Source organism: Pyrgilauda ruficollis, unplaced genomic scaffold (genome assembly GCF_017590135.1).
Source record: "Pyrgilauda ruficollis isolate IOZ18807 unplaced genomic scaffold, ASM1759013v1 scaffold196, whole genome shotgun sequence".
Lineage (NCBI taxonomy): Eukaryota > Metazoa > Chordata > Aves > Passeriformes > Passeridae > Pyrgilauda > Pyrgilauda ruficollis.
Window position 1 is genome coordinate 77652 of NW_024518762.1, and position 25680 is coordinate 103331.

Genomic DNA, 25680 nt, shown 5'->3' on the forward strand with positions numbered 1-25680 from the left:
AGTTGTTACCATAGTTCTTTATGGTAATTCACTGTTCAAAATACAGTTAAATACATGCTGAAGGACAGAGGTGAGGTTTGTTAGAGCTGTGTGTGTAGCTCTGAGCTCCTCAGCATGGGACTACTGAAGTGCCTCTGATAAATGGCTGTTAAGGAGTTGAAGGGTCTGGAGCATTTTACCTATAAGGAAGGAGCTTGAACTCCTCAGCCCAGAGAAAAGGTTCAGGGGAATCTCATCACTGTTTATAAATACCTGTCTGAAAGGTGCAAAGAGGACAGAACCAGGCTCTTTTCAGCAGGTCAGGACAAAGATGGGCACAGACTGAAACAGGAGGTTCCATGCCGTGTTCTCTGGGATGACCTTGCTTGAGCAGGGAGGCGGGACCACGTGACGCGCTGCTGTCCCTTCCAAACTGACCCATTCTCTGAAGTTGCCCTCAAACACCAGGAAACTCTCTTTGTGAGGATGGTTGTGCACTGACATAGGTTGTCCTGAGAGGTTGCCAAGTCTTCACCCATGAGAATACTCCAAAGTCATCTGGACACAGTCTAGGCAACTGATTCTAAGTGACTACTTGAGCAAAGGCTTTGACAAGATGGTCTCCCTTTCAATCTCAACCACTCTGTGGTCCTGTTCTATATTTTAGGATGTTTTGGTGAACTGTTTAAACTTACTTTGTGTTAGAATGGTGCTAGGAGAGCATGCAGAATCATGAGTTTTGACGTGAAGTGTAGACTATTGCTACGGTCTTGAATTAAGACTCTAAAACTCTGGGGTCTTTAGGATTCATTGAAATAGAATGTGTGAGGATTAAATTAGAGGCTATCCAGTGTAATCTTTAAAAAGATAACTTTTTGTTGGTCTGCAGTTTCTGAGTTTATACTGTTTTGACATTTAATGCACAATGTCCTGAGACAGGAGGACATCATAAAAGTGTGCCTGAAGGAAATCAACAAATGTGTCAAGTACAACATAGTTTTTTTGTGCTGCTGTTATATCATGTTAGGAGAGAATGTTGACACAGATGTTTTTAGTAACTTTATGCTGAACTGTGTGAGCACAGGGAACCCAGAGTATTGTAGGTTAAACTTAAATTCTCTTTGCTGCTTTCCTGCAGAATAATAAAAAGGGTTGTTTTTTCGAGATTGTTTTATTATAAACTTGGTAGGAAGTTCTTCAGTCCTGTCTTTGGTGGATTACTTCGTATATTTACATTGTCAAATTCTCTCTTACCCAGCACCTGAGGAGAAAGGGAGAAGGGTTGATTTTTCCTTCAGTAAAATTTGCTCCTTTGTTTTTTCCCTGAAAACCAACAGTTATTTCCATTCAAATTTATCCATGCCTAAACAACATACTCCATATGTGTGTGTAGCTCCATTCTGTCAACTATATGTTGCATGCTAGCAGGGAGCAACTTCTCTGTTTCAGAATTTTTAGTGGTTGTCTCTGTTGCAGGATGTGCTTTGCCTTTTTGTTTCAGGGAAATGAACCTTCTGTAGCAGGACTCTGTATTTAGAAAAATCTGTGGAATAGACTTTACCACTGGTGTGGATTGCTTGTTTTTTTTCAGGTAACATGTTGGTACTTACCATGTGATCTGATAAATCAACTATATATGCCTGGTAGGTGGCTCATGTCATGCCCTGATGATTTAGGGATAAGCAACAGAAGATGTCCATTAGTACTGTTGGGTTTTTTTGTGATACAGGCTTTTTTTATTGCCTTTGATATACATTGACCAATTTAAAGCCTTTTGTTGTTCCAGAGGAGTAATATATTAAAGTTACTTTAATACCTTGCATAGCCTTGTATTGAAAGATGCCAACAACAAATATCTAGTAATATAACTACCACAACACATAAGGAAAACAGATCAGGATTCAAAGAACCTGGGATAATAAAATACCTCATATCTCATTCAAATATTTTATCTTCATTTTACAGTGTTCAGTAAAATATTTTATTTACATTAAAAATCTTGCAGTCATCTTTATCAGTTTACATAACCACTGCATTTAGATTGGAACACTTCTCTTATTAATCACAATAAAAATTACAAGCTAATGAATCATACAGTATGTTTCCTAGTTACATGTCTAGTACTAGGCAGTATTACTTTTCAAAACAACTGCTAAAAATGAAAAAATGGGGGGTTTTCTGTTTGTTTTTTAACATTTGTTGTATTTAAGTTTACTGCCTTACAAAACAAGGCAGTGCAGCTGATAAGCTAACTTTAACATTGCAAAGACCAAAGAGAAACACAAGTTTTCTTAATTTTGAAAATCACAGTATGTTTATAAATATACATGTACACACACACACATATATGTCTTTGAAAATTTATTTTTACAAGTTTGATTAATTGGTTTTGTAGACAGTCAGGGCAATGTTTCTATGACTGATGTGGAAGTATAAGGACAGAAGATCTGATATAAAGGATGTTTAAATGTAGCTGTGCTTGATAACCAATTGATTTCCAATTTCATTTGGTTGAAATGCTTTAGCATGCGGGTTATAATTGCTTTTATTGGAGAAGATACAAAATGTTTACTGTTCGTCACATTACAGTATCTCAGTTTTGGAGATCAAACTTTGTTTTTTAAGGACCTGGAAATAATATCTTTACATGGAAAGAGTTATCTTCTTGTTGCAGTTTTCAGAGTAAGACTCTTATATTAGCTTGTGTATTTGACATAATCTAATTGTGAATGAAACCTATATTTCACACCTTTCCTAACCGTTTGTTACCAGACTTCAGTGCTGGGAAACTTAATAAAAGTGACTTACTAACATTTGAGATATGTCTCAACTATGTGCTGCCTGTGTGACTAAACACATGCCTAATAAAGGTACCTGTACCTTCATCATCTTCATCCTAATAGTTTCACTTAATTCCTGTGAGACTTTACGGTTGGATTGCATTTTTGTTCTTAAGTAACTTAATCTATTAATTAAAAAAAAGGCCTTTGAAACTTTCTAATAGCTTTGTTTTTTTCTTATTTTCTTCCTTTGTCTGATTTTTTCATTCTTGCTTTCTCTGTCTTTTCCTCAGCTGTGTTTGTGTCTGTGTAATTATTGCTTTTATAATACTGTCTAGGAGTCTCTGAATCATGTACGATGCAGTGAAGCTTTGTCTGTGACTGGGGCACGATGCAAAACAGTTACTGTCTTTTTGGCAGACCGGAACAGCTGGCTGTGTGAATGCTGAAACCATGTCTTGCTGCTCCCCTCTTGTTTGCAAGAGCTTCCAGCATTGCAGAGCAAATATGCAGTCTCAAGGTAGTAGTCAGTCTTCAAAGAGAGGATCAAGTCCTGCAAGTGCAGTAATTCTCAGACTTTCTCTTGTTATTTAGCTTAAAATGGATGTTAAAGGCTGAAATGGCACTTTGCTAGAAGAAAAAATTATTTTCACATTTTCTTATCTTCCACTGAAGGTGATGACAGGAAGAGGAGCAGTTTTGAATTTTTACTGACAATGTTTTTTTCTTCACTTTCTACTGGCATTATAGTTTGTTAAGAACCAACATGTCCTCACTTGTTAGAGAATAGCCTTGACACAATTTTTGTTTCTCAAATGTACAGAAGTGACACATAGGGAGGTTGTCTAGAATGGCCATGCTTTTTAGTCCTAAGTGTGCTTACTGATCCCTGGAAGTGCTGAGTCAGAGAAAAATTCTGTCATGTCTGTAGAATGTGGGAGTCGATGAAAACTAATTAAAGCGATGCAAAAGCCTTTCAGCACTTTTGGGCAAGCTTTGCTAAAAGATAATTTTTTGACAAGTGTTGAATCTTGATCAAAATACCTAATGATGATGTAGGCCATGCCATAGCTGACATCTTGGCTTTCAGCCATTATAACTGTGAGAGGTCCTCATGTGGAAAGGTTTGTGGCATAAGTGTGTCCAATGTGCTGACAGAGCTCTGACAGTCCATGCAGCTCTTTGTTTCTTCCACAATGCCTTCTTTTTCTGAGTAGCCAGGTGTTGGAATCTCACCTTGTCGAACTGCACAAAATAGTCAACAATGTGAATAAACCCCCATAGCTTAGCTTTCTGAACTTTTTTGCTTTTTGTCATGATCTATTTTAGAGAGAGAATAATTATGCAAAAAAGTGGCATGTTTTGCAGACATGCTTTACCTGAAAAATGCAAAAAGGACTTTAAAAAGTTGAATTTGTTTTTTAATACTACTGAACTAAATAAAACCTCCAATTGGTGGTTATGCTTTTGTGGTCTGTTACATTGAAACAGAAATAAGCTCTAAGGAGGGATGTCTTTATTCTTCACATAGTGTATACAGAGATTTTTCAGCATTTGGAGGTCAAATAATGTACAATTGCTTTAGTATGAGAATTAGTAATATTTTTCAAGTATTTGAAAATGGTCCAATAAACAAGTTTAAATCAATAGAGACTTAAAGAAATACGACAGTTCAGAGGATAAGGATTCTGTCTAGAAGGTATTTACGTTGGTATGATTGTACAGTTTTGTGCCACGGAAGGCTTAGACTGGATATTAGGAACAATTTCTTCCCTGGAAGGGGTTGTCAAACCCTGGCACAGGCTACTAAGGGCAGTAATGGAGTCCCTATCCCTGGGAGCATTTAAAAGCCATGTGGCACTTGGAGACATGGATTAGCAGTGGCCTTGGCAGTGATGGGGGAACAGTTGGACTCAGTGGTCTTGGAGGGCTTTTCCAACCTAAGCAATTCTGTGTAAGTGGATCTCTGTACACAGGGAGTGAGTATGAAAGATGTCTCCAGCTGCATAGATCAAATTACATAGATAAAAAAAAATACAGTCAAACTATGTGTGAGCCTCAGTCAGGCATTTTGGGGCCAATTCATAGTTCCTGTGTGCACCATTCTAGCAGCTAACTAACTTCTGTATTTCCTCTACAACAGAGGGGTACAGTTTGCCCGCTGTAGAATCAGGTACCAACCTAAGGGTTTGTGTGGCTTCTGCTTTCCAAAAGCATACCATACTCACCGTAAAAATATGGCTTCTTGCACTTAGGACATTAGTCATAAAAATGGACAACTCCCATTTGCTGCTGAAAAGATGATTTCTTAGTACAGTGAAATTGATTTTAACATTTCTTTATCTTCATTCTGTTAAAATGTGGGTAGAGGCCTTAATTTTCCTCCCAGTTCTGGTTTTGTCTAATGTAGGTGAAGAGTGGGTAGTTTTTTGAGGACTGATGAAATAATAGTGAGAGAAAGCATGGTGTTTGAGGGGAGTAGAAGTTATGCTTGTGGTTCTACACATCATAATCTGAGGAATGTTCAATTGCAAATGACTGGAAGAAATGAGCATCTTGAAGAAGTGAAGCTGAGTGTAACTAGATCATATTGACAATGGCTTAGAGTGTGGGGGATTTATTTGGTGGATCCCCACTTCCTGCCCCCAGCTGCATTGTTTCTGTTTGGAAGGCGCAGCAAGAGCTGTAAAGAGCTTACCCACTGGAGGGTTCTGCCCAGTGGGGAAGCATGTGACAACTGAGTCTGCATGGGCCAATACAGTCACTGAGGTGTGTCTCTAGATAGAGGCTTTTGTGCAGTGACATTAGTGATTCTCTTAGATAATTGTTGTACTGGGAACATCCTGGTAAGGCGTCATCTGGAATATGGTTTATTTCTGTGCTGTTCCAGGATTGTTCACATTTAAGAAGCATATTTTTAAAATAGGTGAAGAGAACATACACTGGGATTTTGAGGGTAATCTGGAGATTTATACAAGGATTTGAAAGAATTTAAACTGCTTTAGTTTAGCAAAGTTTAAACCTTGCATCCATCCTTCTTGCATACTCGTGCCCCGTGGTGTGCAAGCTCCCAAGAAAAAAGTGTAAAGAACATAGAAATTGCAGGATTCAAGCAAATAGAGTCAAGCTGATGAAGAACAATTTTAAGCTGAAAACCTGAAGGATGTAAAAATTGGAGAAGGAAACCAAATTTCAAGATGATGTTTTATCCATTATGAGAATAATTGTGTGATGTGAGATAGGAAGGAAGTAAATTTGATGCAGAAGTTATTTTCAGTTCTGTGCTCTTTCCATAGTGGTTCACTGGTTTGTGGAAGAGGGCAGGAGGAGAATTGCAAGCAGTCAAAACCCAACTACATAATTTTTTAAAATTAAATTAAACCCAGAACCCAAAGTCTTAGATAAAGCAATTGATTTCTGTTACTTAAATGTTCTTCATACTGACTGATGCATATAAATATGATGATGCAATACTGAACTCCTGTTGAACTATCAGTTTTCAAAATCATAAGGGGTAATTTTGCTTTGGCTTTTGGTTCAACATTTTCTGAGGTTTTTTTTTTGGTTGACCTTTTGCTCTAAATCCATTTTTTTCAATGATTGGTTCTCCAACATTAGTTCACCAGAGGAGATGAGACTTGAAAAAACCTGTAAAAATATGTGTGTGTGGTTAAGTCAGGGTACTTTTCTAAAACTGTGTTTTGGGCCCATGACTTCTGTCTTTCTTTTGACTATTCAGTACAAGGGGTTTTCAATAAATATGTTGTCATGTACTAGTCTTTGGTAGGTATTGATGACACTTCTGCTATGCCTTTTAAAACTACCAAACATGGCATGTCTTGTCTTACATAGAGAAACTTGCTTCAGGTTTTTTTCAAATGTTCAGGTAAGTTCAAGGGAATAAGGGCCCTCCATTTTATTAAATGTTCTTTCTATAGGGTTTTCGGGAACTACTGGTTACAAATATTAATAGAAGTATGAAACAGATTGATAAAGTTCCCTAATCTCACTTTCTCAGTTGTTTATAAATGCTACAACTTCGTTAGCTTTCCTGTCACAGTAAACTTTCAGAGCAGATAAGTCCTGAATCAATGAATGAAGACCAGGAAGAATGTAACCTCAAAATAGTGTTCAGTCTTTGTTTGCAATGTAATTAAAAAGGGTGCTAAGTTTTTAGGAGAGGCATAGCTTTTGTAGTATGTTTGCATTGGAGAAATAAGCAAATTGTCATCAAGATAGAAAATGTCTTCCCTCACAGCTTTATGAAAATGTTCTATTTTGCTGCATTCTGCAGTGCCTTCAGATTCTAAGTTTCGATTTACATGAAAAGATGCCATTCCCAGAATGTAAACCGGTTTTTGTAATCTTGTTTAAAAACCCACCTTGCAAAGTGATAAGAGTAACAAAGGTGGGAATTCACCTCATCCTGACTTCCCACTGAAGTCAAACCTTAATTAGCTCCATTTATATGCTGCTGTTAAGCACAGGAAGCTTCCTTTGTCTTTACCTTTTACACAGTAAGGAAATAATTTAGGGAAGACTGATTAGGTTACACTAATGTTGCATAGTCAATATTGAAATTTGAAAATAAACAATAAAATCACTCTTGTCCATTATAAGTGTTCCATTCTCCGTTGACTGTTCTCAGGTTTTTGTTGTTGTTATGGTTTTTTGTCTGTTTGTTTGTTGTTGTTTTTTGTTTTAAATACTCAACTTCCACCTGTTTCCATTGTTATTGAGTGTGGAATGTTGGCTGTTTCTGGCCTTTTATTCTTAATTTGCTTGAGGATTTTGTTTGTGTCTGAGGATATTTTGTTTTAGACTTCCTAATAATTGGTTCTAAAAAAAAATCTAAAAAATAAACCACAAACAAATGCTTCCCTGTAGGGCCTTAATAGAATAACTGGGAATACTGAAAGGAAGAAGAAACTAGTTTCAAGGACTTCCAGTATTGCACAGTTAAATGGTTAATCCTGAGCTTGTCGTGTTTGTGTGTGTGCCGTTATGTCAAGAAAGAATATTTAATCTGAAACAATATTCTTTGGTCCTTTACAGTATTTTTTACTCTGTGGAGAAGTTGTTGTTGTGTAATTACTTCAGTTCATGCCAAATCATATCTTTGCTATTGAGTTTCACCTTGGTTTTCCATTTAGGGCATCTGTTTACTCTGTACATTGGACACTGGGGCCAAAACCAGTCTGTGTGCTTTTAATCAGGGAGCCATAGTAGAGCCTGTTTTTAAAACTATTTCATTACTTGATTCAGAGCTGAGGAAGCTGTGATTCTGCAGTATCCCTGCCTGCCAGATAGTTAAGTAGTTGGTTATCATTCTTGGCAAGTGGCAAGCAAGAACCTGAAGAACTTTTTTTCACTGCCTTCTGCTGAACCTCTAGCCTTTGTGTCAAAGTTCAGGTTTTGGGGGACTATTCAGTGCCTTCAGGACTGATCCCAAACCCCAAATTCAGCAGTGCCACAGAAATGTATGTAGTCAGAAGTAGAACATATTTGCAGAATATTAGCTGAGAGCAAGTACTTGAGCTTTGAGCTTCAGGTAATGCATGAAGTGCCATATTTCCAACTCAAGGAAGGAAATACACCTATGTTTTCTGCTTTTGGGAAGATAATTCAGGGCTCTAGTCAGCCAGCAGGATTGAGAGTGTAGCAAAATGCATACTTTTTTAAGCTTCCTCTCTCTCAGATGTTTTGCTGCCATTGTTTAAATGGTGTAATTACCGTGTGGTATCTTCTATCTTCTCCTGTGTTTTGTTTCCAGTAGGTTGGGGTTTTTTGGTGGTGTCAAAGTATGGCAGTAGGGTGGACAAGGAGAATATCAATGTTTACATTTCCCCCTGAAAGAATAAACATGGTATGTTTTCTTTCTAGTTCTTGATGTTGCCACTGACTGTTGTGAGGAGTGTTTTGTTCCTGGCTGTCCTTTGTCGAGGGAGAAAAATACCTATTGCTTTCCTGGCAGGGCTGGGATTGTAGCTTGACATTGGTGGCCCGAACAAACAAAAAAAGCAGTTGGAGTTAATGCCCACACATTTACAGGTTGTTACTGGAATTTACCAGTATTACTGACGGGACTGCCTTGGTCTGTCTGGCCTCGGCTGCTGACCAAATGGCCGCACCTGTGGTGTTTTCTCCCCAGGGACGCTGTTCAGTGCCTGTGGTCGCACTGGGCACGTGGGGACAGTCCGGGCATGTCCCGAGCTCCAGGGCTTGCGGCTGGAGCTCGCTGTGAGGGGGTCACTGCTCTGGCCTTCCTGAGCTGCAGGTTCCTTTGAGGCGAGGTGAAGAAAGGAGTGGGTCCCGATGGAGAGTTTTTAATCCAGAGCTTTTATTTCGGGCCGCATGGCCTCTGAATCCTGCAACAACTCCAACAGAACTCCGACCGCGTGGTGTGCTTGTCCTTTTACCGGGGCAGAGGGGCAGGGGAGGGGACCCAGGGAGCACCAGCCAGGTATGGGGGGAAGGGGTCTCAGGTGAGAGGGACACCTGGGTGGGCCAATGGCCCCAGGGCGTGGAGAGCATCCTTCGAACATCCAATTGCTCGACGCTCTCCTTGGAATTTCTGGGTTGATAGACAGTGCCCAGCAGGGGTCAGGGGTGGGGGAAAGGAGAGGTGGTGATTGACGCACCCCCTGGGCAAGGAAACACTTCAGGGGAGGGACTAGGGGAAACTGAGGCACACCATGGTATCACACCACAACAGGCTGTAATTTAAGGTTACATTTAAGAAAAAGTATGGCTGCTGTTGATGCAACTGTCTACCTAGATTTAAATTAGCTAGCTTGTCTAACTCTTAAAGAAGTTCTTGCCCATGTAGATGACTGAAGTTTTGTTTGTGTTAGCTTATTAATGTGCTTTCTTGTTTGTGCCACTGTGAGATAGGTGAACTTTATGCTCCCAGCAGTGTGATGCTGTAGAAAAGGATCTAGAATAAAAATACCTGTTTTTCTATGCATTTTTTTTCTAAAAAGCATTCGGTCTAAAAGCCCCAAAAGCCACAATCAAGGCAAACCCAGAGAAACATCCTGAAATGCCTTTTACTCTAGCATTTAGATACGTATGCAAATTATGCCAGTTTGCTTAGTTAAAGTTGTCTGTCACTGTAGCTGAAGAGAGTGCCTCTAAACTTTGTAAAGCAAGTGCATGTTTAATTTTATAGAAGATATTTTTAAAGTACCAAGCTGTAAAATTTCACTGAATCTTTACACATTTTCAGTGAAAAAATATGTATCAGAAAATCCCAACAGTATTGGATTTCTACTACTATAGCAAGTAACATTTTTCTGAAATGGAAATGTTGCATCTGTTGTGCTGTTTTTGGTGTCCTATACACTGTTTGTGAACTAGGTGTTTAGAAAAACTTGGTCTACCCAGGGGAAAAAAAAATCTGGGAAGTAAATAATCCAAACAAGTGCTGGAAATTATTTTGAGTTTTAAATTTTCAGTGCAATATGTGTGGATTGTGTACTGACACACAGATGCTACTGAATTCTCATAGCATGAGGAGAATTTGAAATCTGCATGCTAGAGAGCATCACTAGTGGAATGAAACTCTGGTTCCATTATAAAAAATTAGTATTTTCCATTATTTTTTGGGAATTACTTTGCATTTTGACAGATTCCTCTGGCTTACTGTGTTTATCAAAGGGGTGCATGTTGTACTGTATCATTCACAATTTAGTTATAGTAAAATGGGTATGTGTATTTAAACAGATGGTTGCAAACAAATAAAGTGTTACTATATAACATCTTCAACCGTTCCTCTTGTAATGGCTTCGTATCTGGCAGTGGGAAACAGTGCTTTCAGTGTGCTGGAAATGCCTCACGTACTTTTTAAAAATAAATTTTAGTATTTTGTTTGATGTGTCTTTCTCTATCCTTGCAAAAGTTGCTCGATGACTCACTTGATCATCAGTTGTTTTCTGTTTTCAGGTGGCTGAACAGCAATGTCACTGAACTGACCACGCTGGTCATAGTAAGTAAGCTGTAGCAGTAAGCATTCTGATAGTTCTTTGAGAAGCATGACTCATACAGGGAAAAGGAAAATACTATTTACTGAATGGCTTAGTGCTAAATTCTTCATCCAGGTCGTGATTTCAGCTAGACATTAAATACAGCCTCAGCTAAAACTTACAGATTAGTCTAAGTAAAACTTAGTCTGTGGGTGCAATTGTTTTTGTGACTTCAGGTTTAGCTGTTGAGAAGGTCTTTAACAATTAACATAATATTGTTATCATTCTTTCTGGATTACTTTGTATGTAAGCTTGAAATATAAATTTTATAGCATTTAATTTTAGTGTATACCTTTAGTAGTTGTACAGTTTACAGAGTATTTAAAACTAATTGAGAGTTTGTGTTGCGAGATTAATTCCAAAATCAGTTTTAGCAACTCGGAAAGGCATTTTGCACGGTCAGAGAATACATAATATTTTGCTAGATTATGAACATGAGTTTTCTTGTTTTACTAGACTGGGCGATACAGTGGGGTCTTATGACTCAATAGTGACCTTCTGGCCCTCATCCCAGATGTAACTTTGCAGGCAGTAGAGGTGAAATTTGCACTGACAGTGCAAAAGCCTAAACCAATAATTTTTGCATGCTGGTTAGAATAATCTGTAAGATTAAATTTAAAAGGCTCAGTTTCACAAGTGCTTTCTGTTCAATGTGGAAGAAGCTGTGGCAGCCACTACTTGCATCTTGGTATGGTGTTTGTGGGAATGGCAAGGGCACTACCCGCAGCTGCTAAATTCAAAGAAGAAATAGGTTAATATGAAGAGAGCAGATCTACTAAACAGGAGGGATCAAGTGAAATAAAGTTCAGAAAGCAGTTTTCTAGTGAACATATTGCTTAGCAGGCAGTGATAGGCAAGCAGGTAAGGGTGGGAGTATGATGGCCTGCTATTTCAGAATCATGAGCAGCATTCTGCACCATTGAAAAAAATCAAAAAGCAGAACTAGGAAAGTCATTAAATAATTCGCCATAACAGACAGAAATAGGAAGGCTTTATCTAGTATTTCATGTTTAGTGCAGAATCAGCTATTGTGAAACTTCCTGTAGTGCGGTAGTGTACTGTCAACTTCTGTAACCTGAGCTGCTTTTAGTGAAAAAGCCTTCATCTAATACAAGCTTAACCCTGTTGTTTTTTTGTTAATGAGGTAATGTTTTTTGCTGTGATGTACTGAGAGTGCTACTTTCCCAGCCTCCAGTGACTGGAAGTAGAAACTTTATAGAAGAAGCTTCCAGTTTTGCAAAGGATAAGGGGATGAAATATATAATTGGTATTAAATATTACCTGTATGTTTGGCTTTGAAAAGCTAAACCTGCTAACTTTCTGACTTGTGAAATCTTTTTTTTTAAAAATCCTTTACCTTGGGAAGGAGGTAGAATTCTACTAAGAGCACAGGTGCATTGCTAGAGTTAAAAGTTTGTCCTGACTTCTGAACGCTCAAGTGTTAGAAGGGTTCCTTCTTCCTTAATGTTATGGGAGTTACCATCTATGAGTTCTACTCTGTGGGGCAACAAGTCCTACTCTGTGGGGCAGTTTTTCCTGGACCTCCAAGCATGGAATGAGAGCTGCTGCTGGCGGCAGCTGACCACTGTTACTCTGTGGAGCCATCAGGTTGAATGCTGAAAAAAAGAATGCCTTACTTAGGAAAATGAGAAAAATGCTTCATAAATGGTCAAGTTGACATGCATGAATTTCCTCCCTTTAAGTATGCAGTTGGAGAAGAACAGGAGGAATTTATAGAAAGATTTATGCTTTTTCATGAGTTTTCTTGTAGGCATTAAAAAATGAAAGAGAAACAATAGCCAGGTGTCGATCTCTTTCTTTCAACAAACTTATTTTTGGTAATGGCTGTTAGTACTAACTCATAGTGCCGGTTTATTTTCTTTGTGTGTTTGTCCAACCATGCTTAATTGTTTTCTGAGAGATGAAAAATACCAAATCTCTGAATAATAATAAAAAATGTATCCTTAATAATCTCTAACACTTCTGTGAGTACAGTCAATTCTTTAGCTTACAGAACATACTCTCTTTGCTATGAAGCAATAACAACCCTTTCATCCAAACAAAGAAATGGCACACTTCAGTGTGCCTTGGGTTGTAACAAATAGGTCGAGGAAGGAAGAGCTTGAAAAGATTGGGAAAAATGGGAAGTAATAATTCCTTCTGTGTTGTTCAGGTGTGGTGTTGGTGGTTGGTCTGTTTGTTTGGTGGGATTTTTTTTTTATTTTTCATGTTACAGTGATGCCATTTTAGATCGAAAGTTCTAATATATCTAATACAGATATATCTAATATCTAATAGATGTATCTAATATCTAATTCAGATACTAATTTCTACTCCCCAAATCCAAAATTCTTTTAATTCCTAATCATGGCTCTTTTTATTTGTTACAAAAGGCGGCAGTGATGAATTCTTACAGTCCCAATTTATCTGGGGAAACAGCTGATTTAGATTGTTGACAGAGTACTTGAAAGTTATGCAGATAATACTTTCAAAAATTTTCTATATGGTTGTAACTAAACAAGTTATTAATGGCTATAATAAAAAAAAAAAAGGAGTTCAAAGTAAAAGATCAGCTCAGCAGAAGGCTGAACAAAATTTTCTGGAGTGAACTTAGGAAATTAAGAAGAGAGGCCTCTTTGACAAAAATTGTCATGACAAGGTAAATGTCATGCTTTTGAGAGATGTTGCCATTACAGGAATACTGGTGTTAGGGTGAGTATGGTGATGAGCAGAAGCATCTTCATAGGTGAGAACTACACTTAAGGGGTTTTTTTTGCATTTTTTGGAGGGGAGGGCAGAGGGGGGAAAAAAGAGCAAAGAAGAGCAACACGTTAGAAGATTCAGAAATGAAGTGTCTTACAGAAAGTTTAAGTAGGGATTTAACAGGTTTTGAAAACTACCCAATATCTTTTCACAGTAACAAAGTATTCAGTGGCCTACTTGGAACTGGTGGCTAGGAGTATGAAAGCAGATATCAACAAAAAATGAGTGTGAGTCAGACCCATGAAAGATATAATGTATTTCAGTTTAAAATACGAAAGCAAATTGCCAAGAAAAACCCTTACTTGAAATTTAAATGTAGATAAATAATAGCCTATTTGCAGCTGAATAAAAGAACAGAATATTTGCAGAAACAAGCAAGTTAGACAAACAGTTTTTATTTTATTTTTATAAAACCATCTGCTTTATCACTTGCAGCTTCTATGTCTCAGAATAAAAGAAAATTAACAAAAACCGGGATAATTGAACCAGAAGTGAAATTTGATAACTCTGGGCAGCTCTAATGAGAAACTGTTGATAACAAGTTGGAATACACTTTACAGAGAAGTAAGGAGGAAAAAAATAAGAAAAAATTGGTGATTTCAGGTTAATAGAAGTAGTTTTATGGTTTTATGGCAGTTTGAAGTGGTATCGGTAGCTCTCTCTCTGCAACTGTTCCCCTTCTCATCAAAAGTTAACTTAAGCATCTACATATATAAGCATCATAGCTGTATTTGCCTTTTTACATCATGTAACTACTCAAAAAGATGCAGAGAATTCCTGGAAATGTGCATTTGGTTGTGGAAAGGTATCTCTGTTTTTATATTACCCCCAGAACAATTCTGGTGCCTACAGTACAAGGAAGATGTGGAGCTGCTAAAGTAGGTCTAGAGGAGGTCACAACAGTGGTCTAAGGGCTGGAACCCTTCTGCTCTGGAGTCAGGCTGCTGGAGAAGAGAATGATCCTGGGAGAGCTCAGAGCCCCTTGCAGGGCCTCAAAGGAGAGCTGCAGAGGGACTGGGGACACGGCCTGGCGGGACAGGACACAGGGAACACCTGGCACAGTGCCCAGAGCAGCTGTGGCTGCCCCTGGATCCCTGGCAGTGCCAAGGCCAGGCTGGACAGGGCTGGGAGCACCTGGGACAGGGGAAGGTGTCCCTGCCATGGCAGGGGTGGGATGGGATGAGCTTTGTGGTCCCTTCTAAACAGAATCATTCTGGGACTATAAAAGGAGACTGTTCATGGTTTGTGGTAATAATGTTTGACAAGTAGCAATTTGGGGTTTTTTTTAACTGTGTAGGTGGATATACACTTAAGCAAGCTCAGAAAAAATTTAAAAGCTTCTGAAACAGGTCATCCCCCACAGAACATGAGAATTTGCTTTCTTCATACATGTGTAACACCTGCAGATTTAATTACATCTTCACTTTAGTATACTAAAAATTAACATTGACTAAGAAACTAAAGATAATATGATTGTAACAGTTTTATATGCTTGCAGTAATTATATTGAACGTAAATGAAACACAGGGCAATTGTGCCTTTTTTATATTTGTTTCTGTGTAGTTATTTTTAGAAAATTATCTTATTAAAAAATTGGAAGTAGTTTATTGCTGTATTCTGTCTGCAAATATGGTTAGTGTGTATGCACTTGTATATCCTTGCTTGTGTGTATTTAGATGCCTTTATTGGGTAAAACAACACACTAGATCAAACAACTAAAACTACAAAAGTAAAATTACAAAAGGACTGAAAGTTTCAAGGAAAGAATTAACAAACTGCATATTTCTCTGTGGAACACCTATTTTTTATCATAGTTTTCTTTTAAACTAATAGTCTACGTTTGATATGTTGTAAGTTATAACAGGAAGGCAGTTAAAAAGCCAAAACAAGGCACAAAGCCCCTTTACTGAGTTTCTGTAAGACTTACTCCCAACTTTCTTAGTGCTTCTGCTGCAAACCCAATTTAATAATGGTTATCTGCTGAGGGGCAGATTCTAAATTAGTATTGCAAATCCACTGCTAGGAGGAATAAGTGGTTTGTTAAACTTTATTGTACACATGAACTGGAGGAGCTCAGACGTAAATTCAGTTTTTGGTAGTATCACCGTGTTGTTTAGACCAGCTGATTTATCTTTGCAATAGCAACATTCTGTTTGCACGAGAAAGTGTTTTTGTTGTTTACAGTTCCTTCAAAAGTTTAAAAGTTCAGAAATCTTTCCAAGTACACATGATTAGATTAGAGTTTTCACTTTGTTTGCTTTGGCTTTCTTACAGAAGGAAATGTTCTTAGCATGTAAAAATAAAGCTTTGCCCACTTACAGGAAAAGAGAAATATTTCTCTTACTAAATTTCAGAGTCTTATTATACAGTAGCTCTGAAATTTAGATGTTCAAGTTAAGAAGACATTTCTAGTTGACTATTGAAAAGATATTTTTCCATATGTAAATGGTTGCCACCTTATACTTTCAGTCTAAGTCTTCAGGAATTTTCCTGCAAGTAACTTATCTTGAGTATTGTGTCCCTGTTTCAACTAGAAAGGTTGTTTTAGTAGGACTTGACTAATTCACACAAGGAAAGCTCCAAAAAGTCCAGTCTTTGTAAGGGCTATGAGTTCAAGGAGGGAGGCATATTGCATGTGGGGGTTTTTTTGCTATTTACATTGATAATTGTACACTTGATTATTCAAAATTTGAGATTATAAAATATGTACAGGTGTTGTGACGTAATTTTTTCGTAAAGATGCTCGCAAGCTTCATCTAGTGTTCAAATATTTTACTCCTGTATACTTAGCATCTTGAGGGTTTGTATGGCAGTAGTTGAAGTTCTGGCTATCATATGTGATTGCATACATATTTGTAATACCAAATTGTTTCTTCTGTGGCCCAGTTCCACTATGAAATCAAGCTGCAACTTTGCTTGTTTTAAAATTAGTCTGGAGTATCAACATTCATCTGCATTTCGAGACTCCAGAAGTTGCTATCTGTGAATGCTTTCATTAAAGGCATGTTGTAATGAGCCTGATGGAGTGTATATTCTTGTGCTTGACAGAGAGCATATGTGTGCATATGCATGTGTGTATATATATGTTAATGCTTATCAATATATATGTGTGTGTGTGTGTATATGTGTATCTGATTGGTTTTATAAATCCAGGTATAATCTGTTTTGTCTGAGGACCTAATTCATTATTAGTTATTCTTTCAGTAAGTCAAGATTCTCTTTCCTCTTCTGACCTATCTCTAATCTGGATTTCTTTTAAAAAAATCAGTTTGTATATACGTTAAGAGCTGAAAGTAGTTTTGCTGTTAAGAGCTGAAAGTGGTTTTGCTGTGATAGTTTATTCTGTGTAGTAAGTATCTTACCAGGCATGTTTTGTTTATAAGGGACAGAATAAAGTAAATTATGATGGTGTGCATGTACATTATGTAAATACAGATGTTCTATAACTATTTTTTACATGTTTTGTCAATAGTTAAAGGTTTTCTTTTTAGGTTTTTCAAAGGTAATTTCTTTAAGGTGAACACAACAATGAAAAGGATGTACAATTTGGAGTTTTCATATTCTTGAACAATTCAGAGGTAGTAAAGAAATGGTGTATTAGAGTACAGCTTAAATGTATATCAGTTGAATAAAGCATGGGCTTAGAGATAGTTGAGGGTTATATGTATTATCTGCTTTAGATATTTTAGAGAGGTGATGTCAAGGTGAGAGCAGACTTGTGGAATGGTTGGAAATCATTGATATTCTGACTCTGAGGCTGTAAATGGCTCTGTGGCAGATGGGGGCTTTGTCAAGGAAGAAAAATGGCAGCTCTGCAACATCGTAGACACTTTTGCTTAGCAGCTCAGCACATAGCCTGTGACCTTCCAGTGTTCAGGAGTTCCTCCTGTGCTTTAATAAATTGTTCTCTAGTTTTGCTCCCTAGAAGTAGATAAATAATAGTCATTATAATTCAGAACAATTTGTAGTATTTCATTGTGAAAATAGTATAAGTCTGCTTTATTGCTAGATATTTAAAAGTAAGCTTTGAAGGATGCTTACAATTTCTGCATTGAAGTGCCAGTAACAGCAATTAACTAAGCACTGCGTAATACTGAAAGTAAAGGTGTTAGTGTGTGCACATGACTATGAGTACAGCACGACACAAAAACTGTATAAGGAAACTGGATATGTATATGTGCATATTCTGTATGTCAATGTGTATATGTGTATGAATATTCTCTGGGATATTTGAAACACTATAAAATGGACAGTGTTAAATTTTGGAATACATTCGTACTCTGAGCATCTATCTGTGATTTATTGCAACAAAATACAGAATTTTAGACTATATACTGAAGTAGCTTCCTCTTTGGAGTTCAATGAGAATAAATATGAATAAATAAATTTCTGGATTAATGCTTTTTCTTATTGATAAGAATTCAAATATATTTTAGCACTTGCCATTATCTTTATCTGTATGGTGTTGATACACTTTTGTCATATTCTTGTCTGTACTTTTAAAATAAGGGTTCACTTTCAGTAGAATAACTGTGTTCTCATGCCTATGAAATTTATGCCAAGTTGTGTGAGTTGTAAAGTTTTATGTTGTGTGCTTAAGATTATATGCATGATTGCCTAGTGTCAACAATGATGTACCAGAATCACATATTTCATATGTACAGCAAATTTGCATATCATGTCATTCTCATTTGAATTAAGACTGTATCATTTAACAGTTTCTGTATTCTTAGATTCCATATCCACTAGATTGATCACTCATAAAACCAGTGATGTCAGTTGCTGTAATACATGGCTTCAAGAGCCTGTAAGATCTTGTGGAAGATGCTCAATTGGACTGTTGATCTGTACGACATGGCAGTAAGGCATTGTTAAAAGTGCAAACTTTTCACAGCTATCATCTGCCAGCCGTACTCTTTAGCCTACTTGACAGTTGTTGGACTTTCAGAAAGCAATCACAGAAGAAAATGACCTATCACTTGCAAGGGTCAAGGTTGTTGCATTAGAGCTTCTTTATTTCAGAGCCTGGAGGTCATATAGTCCTTGCGTTTAAATTAATCATGCCTCCTTTATCTCTTCAGCTTCAGTCATTTTGAGATGTAATGTGGATGGCTTTATTGCAGAAGGACAAATGCTTCATAATTTAAAAAAAGCATTTTTGATAGTGTGTGATAGTCTTCATACATCTTTTTATTAGGACATGGTAATGCATAAATGAGGGTAAGACCTCTTCATATGGCATATGCCTGGATGTTTGTATCCTGTAGACACATATCTTCAAAACTGAGGAAAATGGAAGAAAAAATAAGGCCATGTGTTTAATGCCTTCAGTTTTCAAAGGCTCTTAATAATATAGGTGCTTGTTAACTTAGCAGTGGAGCACATATGAAGACAGTTTATGAAAATTTTTGTGCTTTCAGTTACTTACCTAGTTCATTATGTCCAGTATCTTGATGGTGTTCCTGGGCTGTATAGAGACCATTTGATACAACTGGCTCCAGGGATGCTTAAGTCCATATTCTGATATATAATTATTTTTCTCCTCTATTTTTTCAGTGGTCTTTTATGCTTTTTGGGGTTTTTTGATGTTGTGATGGCTGTTGTAACTATGAAATGACTGAATGGCTTCCTTACATCCCGCAGATAAAATAAATTACAAATTGCTTCCATTTATTCCATGAGAGTTGTGAGCAATTTTTGCATACCAGAGTAATTATTTGCCCTTTCCTTTTCATGGAGTTAGGGTTTTGTAGTGTTAATTAAAAAAAAAACCCAGAAAAACACTCATGCCCACCCAAGCAAGCACCATGTAATGTGTGACCCCCCTCTCTTACCCACTTCTGCAGAAAAAAGCCAACCCTACCTAACAGGTCTGCAAACATTTATTCCGTATTGTTTTGTATTAGATTTTGTTATGACTTTGGAGCTTATCAACAGTAGTACTAACTTGATAGTACCTTATGGTCACAATGTGTTATTTGTATTAATTCAATTGAAAAAAAAAATCTGTTAAATGAGAACAGTAGAAAAAATTAGTGTGCTGTATTCTAGTTTCAGTAGTTCTGGGGTGATTTCACAACATAGTTTTAATACTTTTGGAGCTAGGGGTGCAAACAGGTTGCTTTTTATCTCTGAAGTACGAGACAGCATATAACCTGCAAAACCAAAATATGATATTAGTATAATGATAGAAAAATGTCTTTTAAAATACCTTTGTAATTTTTAATTGTAAAGTGTTTTATGTGTCTGTTATATATAGTGCATACTTTAACATACTGTCACTGAGCTTGCTGGGTTGTTTTACTTTTTTTCATTATGGTCTTGCATTTCAGGCAAAGAAAATACACCTGTATTTATATAATGATGTTAAATTCTGTCCTGTTTAATCATTAGATAAATAGAGAGGGTATTTTTCTAAAATGTGGTGTTCTGTTTAATTCTTATGTTAAGGCGCATGCAACTTGAGCTATGAAAGTATAGTTTGTTCCAAGTGGCAGCCAGTTTTTATTAGATGTTTCTGCAGTTTTACAGAGGAAATAAAACTCCTTTGTTTCTATAGTACCCGTTGATTTTTCTTCCAAGGTTATGTTCACAATGCTAATAGAAGCTATACAGTTAGAATCTACATTTAGTAGTAAGCAGAGAAAGAAATTTTGTAAAATAAAAAGTGTTGTACATACAGTGTTAAAATATTTTGCAGTATTGCTGTACTTGAAGCAGTGAAACCAGAAGGATAGGATACTTGAAAGGTCGAAAAATGAGAGAACAAATGATGCACAAAGAAAATGACACTGAGGTCTTCGTTTAATACAAATGTATTCCAGGTTGATGGCTGATTTCATTAGCAAATCTCATTGTTATGCAATGTCTGTTCTTCTGCAGCAAAATGAATATTGTATTCTCAGAGTGTCTGTGTGTGTATGTGTAATTTGATGATAGATAAAGAATATATTTATTGTTGTTCCAAGCTTTTAAAACTTCTGAAATATTGTTATAGTTTCAAAATAATTTATTTTCAAATTTCCAGTAATGTGGTAAATTAATGGTTATTTTTATGGAAAAGAGCAGCTTAACCCTCCTGCTATGTGCATTTCTCTACCTATGTGATCTTTTCTCCAAAATCTTGTTTGAACAAACATAAGTTAATACTGAATTTATCCCCCCCCCCCCATATATATATGTAAAGGAAATTAAGAATATTGGTTTCTGTAGTGCTTTTTAAAATGGATGATAGTAATGTATGCAGAAAACATGGAAATAAACCTCATCTTGGTGTCAAATCTCATAAAACTCAAATGGCTAAATTTTAATAGATTATACTGAAAAATATTAGCAAAACTTTATGGTAAGATGTATCAACTTTATTATGAAATGACATGACTTGGTACATAGGACAGTGAGTTCCTTGAGATCCTGATATGGTTTAGTTTGGGTTTTTTTTAGTTTGTTGTTTCCAAGTTGCTAGTTAAAACCATGTAGTAATGCTAAGACATTTTGATAATCAAAATGCTAAGAATGAAAAGGAGTATGCGAGAAAACTTTGATACAGGAAAATGAAAATGTACTGAAATTATTTAATTCAGTTATTTTTCTGTGTTCTTTGAGTATATATTCCATGTGTATATATTTTGTGGGGTTGAACTCTAGTGGCAAATGTTTGAAATGCTGCTATGTAAGTGATAGTTTGGGATTTTTTTGTAGTTCTGTGATGAGTTTTGGTAATGAGCTTGCATGACGAATGATTTTGGGCACTTTTGAAGTAATGTAAAGAATAAGCTAGTTTTCTGGGTTTTTGTGTGACTTATGTGCACTGAAACAATTCTGAACTTACTAGGATCTTGGTAGAGATGTATTTAATAAGAGTACAATATGGCTCTGAGTGATGGTTCACTGGTAGCTACTGTGTTCATTTCAAATCCAAGATACTGTTTCAGGATCAAATTGACAGGTGCAGTGTTCATGCATTTTATAAACAATTCAATGAGGACCGAGGGGCCTTTAACATAAAGCCAAATCATGAGCTGTATGACCCATAAATGTGACTGGGATATGTAGGAGGTAGAACGAAAGGAGGATTGTTGCCTCTCTTCTCCTTGGGAAAGGACGCCTCTTTCCCTTGGCTTTGTTAAGTGCCATAACCAGTGTAAGGATGCAGATTCCTTACTGTCAGCTGATGGGTTTTAAAGATTGATTGATGTAGTTGTTTTTGGTGGTGAGAAACTATTTGAAGTAAGGTAATCTGTCTCTTGTGATGCATCTTTGTTTTCAGTTTGGGGACCAAACTTTAGACCAATCCAGTGAGTACTGGTGGTACTCAGTGTAACAGCGGAACTCAAGAGTGGGCTCTGTACAGTAGCATATGTAGGGGAAAAGTGGTACTGAGTCTTGTAAGTGTTGTCAGAGTCTGAATTTACAGGAACGCAAGTAGGACTTGGTTTTGTGTGCCATTGCATCAAGGTCTCTGAGGAGTAAATGGTGTTTGAGACTTTTGTTTCAGGCTGAATGAGGGGAAGAAAGTTGGCTGTTGGGCCTGTCCTTTGTGGACACTCCCCTCCTCCTGCCAATCTTTTGTAGTTTAGTTGGAGGTTACTTCTATTAACTTGCTAGATTTTTCTTGAATAAAAAGAGGATTTAGAATCACTGTTATTCCTTAAGGAATGAAATATCCCTTTTGTCTCCTCCTTATTGGTCCATGCAGTTAGTGTCAGAGTATTCCAGCTAAAATAGCTAGAAGCAAAAGGCAGACTTAATACTGCATCTGAAGCTTTTATAAATAAGCATATTGATTTAATAAACTGCAGGAAGTTTATGCTCTCCAACACCATTGATGCAGGTTGTGTTCACAGATGATGCTGGATTCAGGTATTGGACCTGTATTCATAAATGTTAGCTGTTTTGAGCAAGTATTTCTGCTATGAAGTAACGTGGTTTTTGCAACAATTGTGAAGTTGGATCAAGTTATGATGCACAGTGTAGATCTCTGGCTTTGTTAGCATTCACTGCAGATTCCATAGGGTTTACATGTTCTTCTCAGGTGTGTGTAAGCAACATTCACGGTGTAAGTACTTTTATATTTCTTTATCACAGGCTAAACTGAGATGTTCTAAATCAAAATGTGTGGAATAGAGCTACCTCAGTGATTATAGGTAGTACTAGATAGACTGAAATCTAATAGGTGAAGTTTTCAGGATTTTCTAATTTCTTTATGACCATAGATTTAATTCCCATGGGCAGTGTTTAAAATCTCAGTGGAGGAACCCTTCAGTATATTACTTAATGTTATCATATGTATTGTTTTGTAAAGATTTTAATTTTTTCATTTACGTAGTTTACCTAATCATACCCATAGCTGGAGTTGTATTCAATGCCCATATTTATACTTAGAATTTGCTATATAGAAAGTGATACTGTTAACAAAAGGAAATCTTTCACAACAGTAACTCTACATTTTGAGGCCTTGCCATTTCATGAGGGCAGGGGCCTGATGAATATTTGAGATACAGTTGGAGTAGTTGATTTATTATGTCATATTAGGTCAGTTTTGTAAACGTAATTTTTTTCATGAAGCTGAGGCGTTTGACCACCAGTGTTTTAGTAGCCTGTAAAACTTCTGTCTGAGAACAACAATTGCTGAATCTTTGTTACTCTCTTGCTGACTAACATGGAGGCAGTGGGTTGTAGTTCAGTATATTTAGCTTCTCTGATGGCTACAGTGGTAGAAACCAGATCTGTGCTTTTAATGTTTCGCTGACTGTTACTGGACTAAGGTCTGATTGAGCCTTGGGTTCAGAAAATAAGTATGGACCTTCTGTTTGCTGCTTCCAGTGGCATGTTTTTGTTTCTCCCTCCTTCATTGCTCTGTCAGCGTTAAACAGCTGTTCCACACAAAGTATTTTTCACATTATGAGCAATGTGGATTGAAAGAATTTTAGAAAAATCGTTTATGAGCTATTATTTTAACATGTGGAACTATTCTACGTGATTCTCCTGGAGTCATACAAGAATTAAATTAATTGTGGCTGTATTTTAGCATGCAAATTTCTGATATTAGCAGATTGAGGGTTCAGGTCATGGTCTCCTAAATCTTGCAGTGAAAGCTTGTTTGCAGTTATACTAGTACCAAACGTACCCCAATTAAATACAACATGTATTGCTTTTTAAAACTATTTTTAGACTACTGTTAAGAGTGCTGCTGATACTCTCTGTTTTTGCAAAGGCTTTTCTCATTTGATGGTTTGGAATTCTACTGTTATCTTCAGAAATCCTGCACATGGTTTGACAGAACTACTTTTTTTGTAAGACAGGAAACAAAAAATGGTGTGAATGAAATGCTGACGTTTTGGTGTAGTTTAACTTAAGGCAATGAGTTAATATGCAGCTGTCTGATGAGGAAATCGTGGCTGCACTAGTTATGTCTGTAACAATCGCAGCCTGCAAAATTCTTCTTGGTGTGTTGTTTTGATTGCAGAGATCCCTCTTAATGTATCTTTGGTTGTTTGGGAGATATTGAGGAGAGAATCACTCCTTCATTGGCAGAGGCTGCATTTTCACCGTCAGTGTTTGCTGATACAGATGAACCCCTTCATATTTCATGATCTTTCCAGTAATGCTTTCTGGGCTTTTTAATGAGTTTCCTTTGTTTCTTTCGTAATTGTGAAAAATGGCTTCAGTGTATTTCTAACATTGTTATTAGAAACTTTTTTGGTGTCTTGTTTCTTAATTTGTTTTTTCAGACATGTTTCTTTGCTGTGTTCCCTAGGTTGTCTTTGATGCTGCTGAATTTCTGAGAGAGGAAGAATTCATTGATTGATTCACTGCCCCCCAGCACCTTTGCATCTCTCTGCTGCTATACAAATTATTTTTCTCAGATTACATGTTGTGGTTCAGGCCCTTATGCTGCTATTTTAGGTCACTGTAACAGTTTCACTTGTATCAACAGATTGTCTAATAAGTTAACTATACTGATCTCTTGCAGCAATTCTGTATTCTGTTTTTGGACCATGTACTTTATTCTAATTGCTTAGGAGAAGTGAGCTTTTAGTTCTGTTAGTCAAGAGTTTTTTTGGGTGGGGAGTGTTCTTATTTATTTGTTGGGGGTTACTTTGTCTTTTTTTCCCTTTAATTTTCGTAGTAACCTAGGACCCTTTTCAGTTCCACCATGAAAGTACAATTTTTAAACTGAAGCTTGTGGAAATTAGTTTTTGGAATGATTATAGGTAGGGAACAACCTGTAATCTCTTCTCACTGAGTCATTGCCATGTATTTAGTCCGTATGCAGTTATTTGTTTTTGTGGAGGAAAAGTTTTTGGCAGTTTCAAGAAAAGTCACTTGAAGTTCTTTTTTCTTTGAAAACGGTGTTAATTAATTTTCATGATTTCTGCATATTGTTGGTGGATTTAATTGTGCCTTTTTTTTTGGAGGTTGATGCTTAAATTCGCATGCAGTGATTAGAGTTTGTTTTTCTCAGTTTCAGATTTTTCCAGGGTTGTTTCAGGGTATAGTTTCATAGCACTTTTACATACCAAAACAACTTGGGGAGCAGTTTGTTTTGGAGAGAGAGAGAGAGTGTGTGTGTGTGTGTGTGTGTACACATATGCATAATTGACATAAAAATATTTTCCTTGTGCTTGGCATAAATGAGAAAACAATGCAGCCTGGCAGTGATGCTTTCATAACACTGGGAAAAATTTCCTTCATAGTTCAGTAGGTTTTACGTTTTTCTGCTACTTTTTCCCCTCATGTAATTAAAGTGGAGATAAAGCTGCGCGCTTCACCTGAGCAGGTTTTGGTCCGTGAGCAGCTGTGTTACTGGTGATCCAAGTGCTCCACCTGCCTTTCGGTTTGTTTACCAGGAAATCAAGATGTGTAAACTGCAGGAAGCGCTGTTTGACCCTCTCCGACAGTATCTCATTACAATAATTGCTAATCTCTGAATAAGACAGCCATGTTTTGTGTGTAACACTGAAGGAGCTTGTGGTACATTTTGGATGCTTCCTTAAATACAGCTTTGTCAATGCTTGCTTGGATTACTTTTTCAGGATAGCTTTTGACAATAGGCGTCTGGCGACCTTTGGGCTCTGCAAACTCGGACATGATCGCATGTGTGCTTTCTTCCTTCTTGACTGAAAAAGAAA

The 25680-nt window shown here is 36.9% G+C and overlaps 1 protein-coding gene across 16 annotated transcripts in view; it reads left to right on the forward strand.

Moving 5' to 3' along the window:
* BAZ2B (bromodomain adjacent to zinc finger domain 2B) overlaps window positions 1-25680 on the forward strand; it is a 112205-nt gene that overhangs the window by 13910 nt on the left and 72615 nt on the right. For 13 of the 16 annotated variants that reach the window (XM_041466048.1, XM_041466058.1, XM_041466053.1 and 10 more), the window contains exon 2: window positions 10704-10746. The exons of the other annotated variants lie outside the window; for them this stretch is intronic. The gene's annotated coding sequence lies outside the window, so the exon portion shown is untranslated. The remainder of the gene's footprint in view (window positions 1-10703; window positions 10747-25680) is intronic. 16 annotated transcript variants of the gene reach the window in all.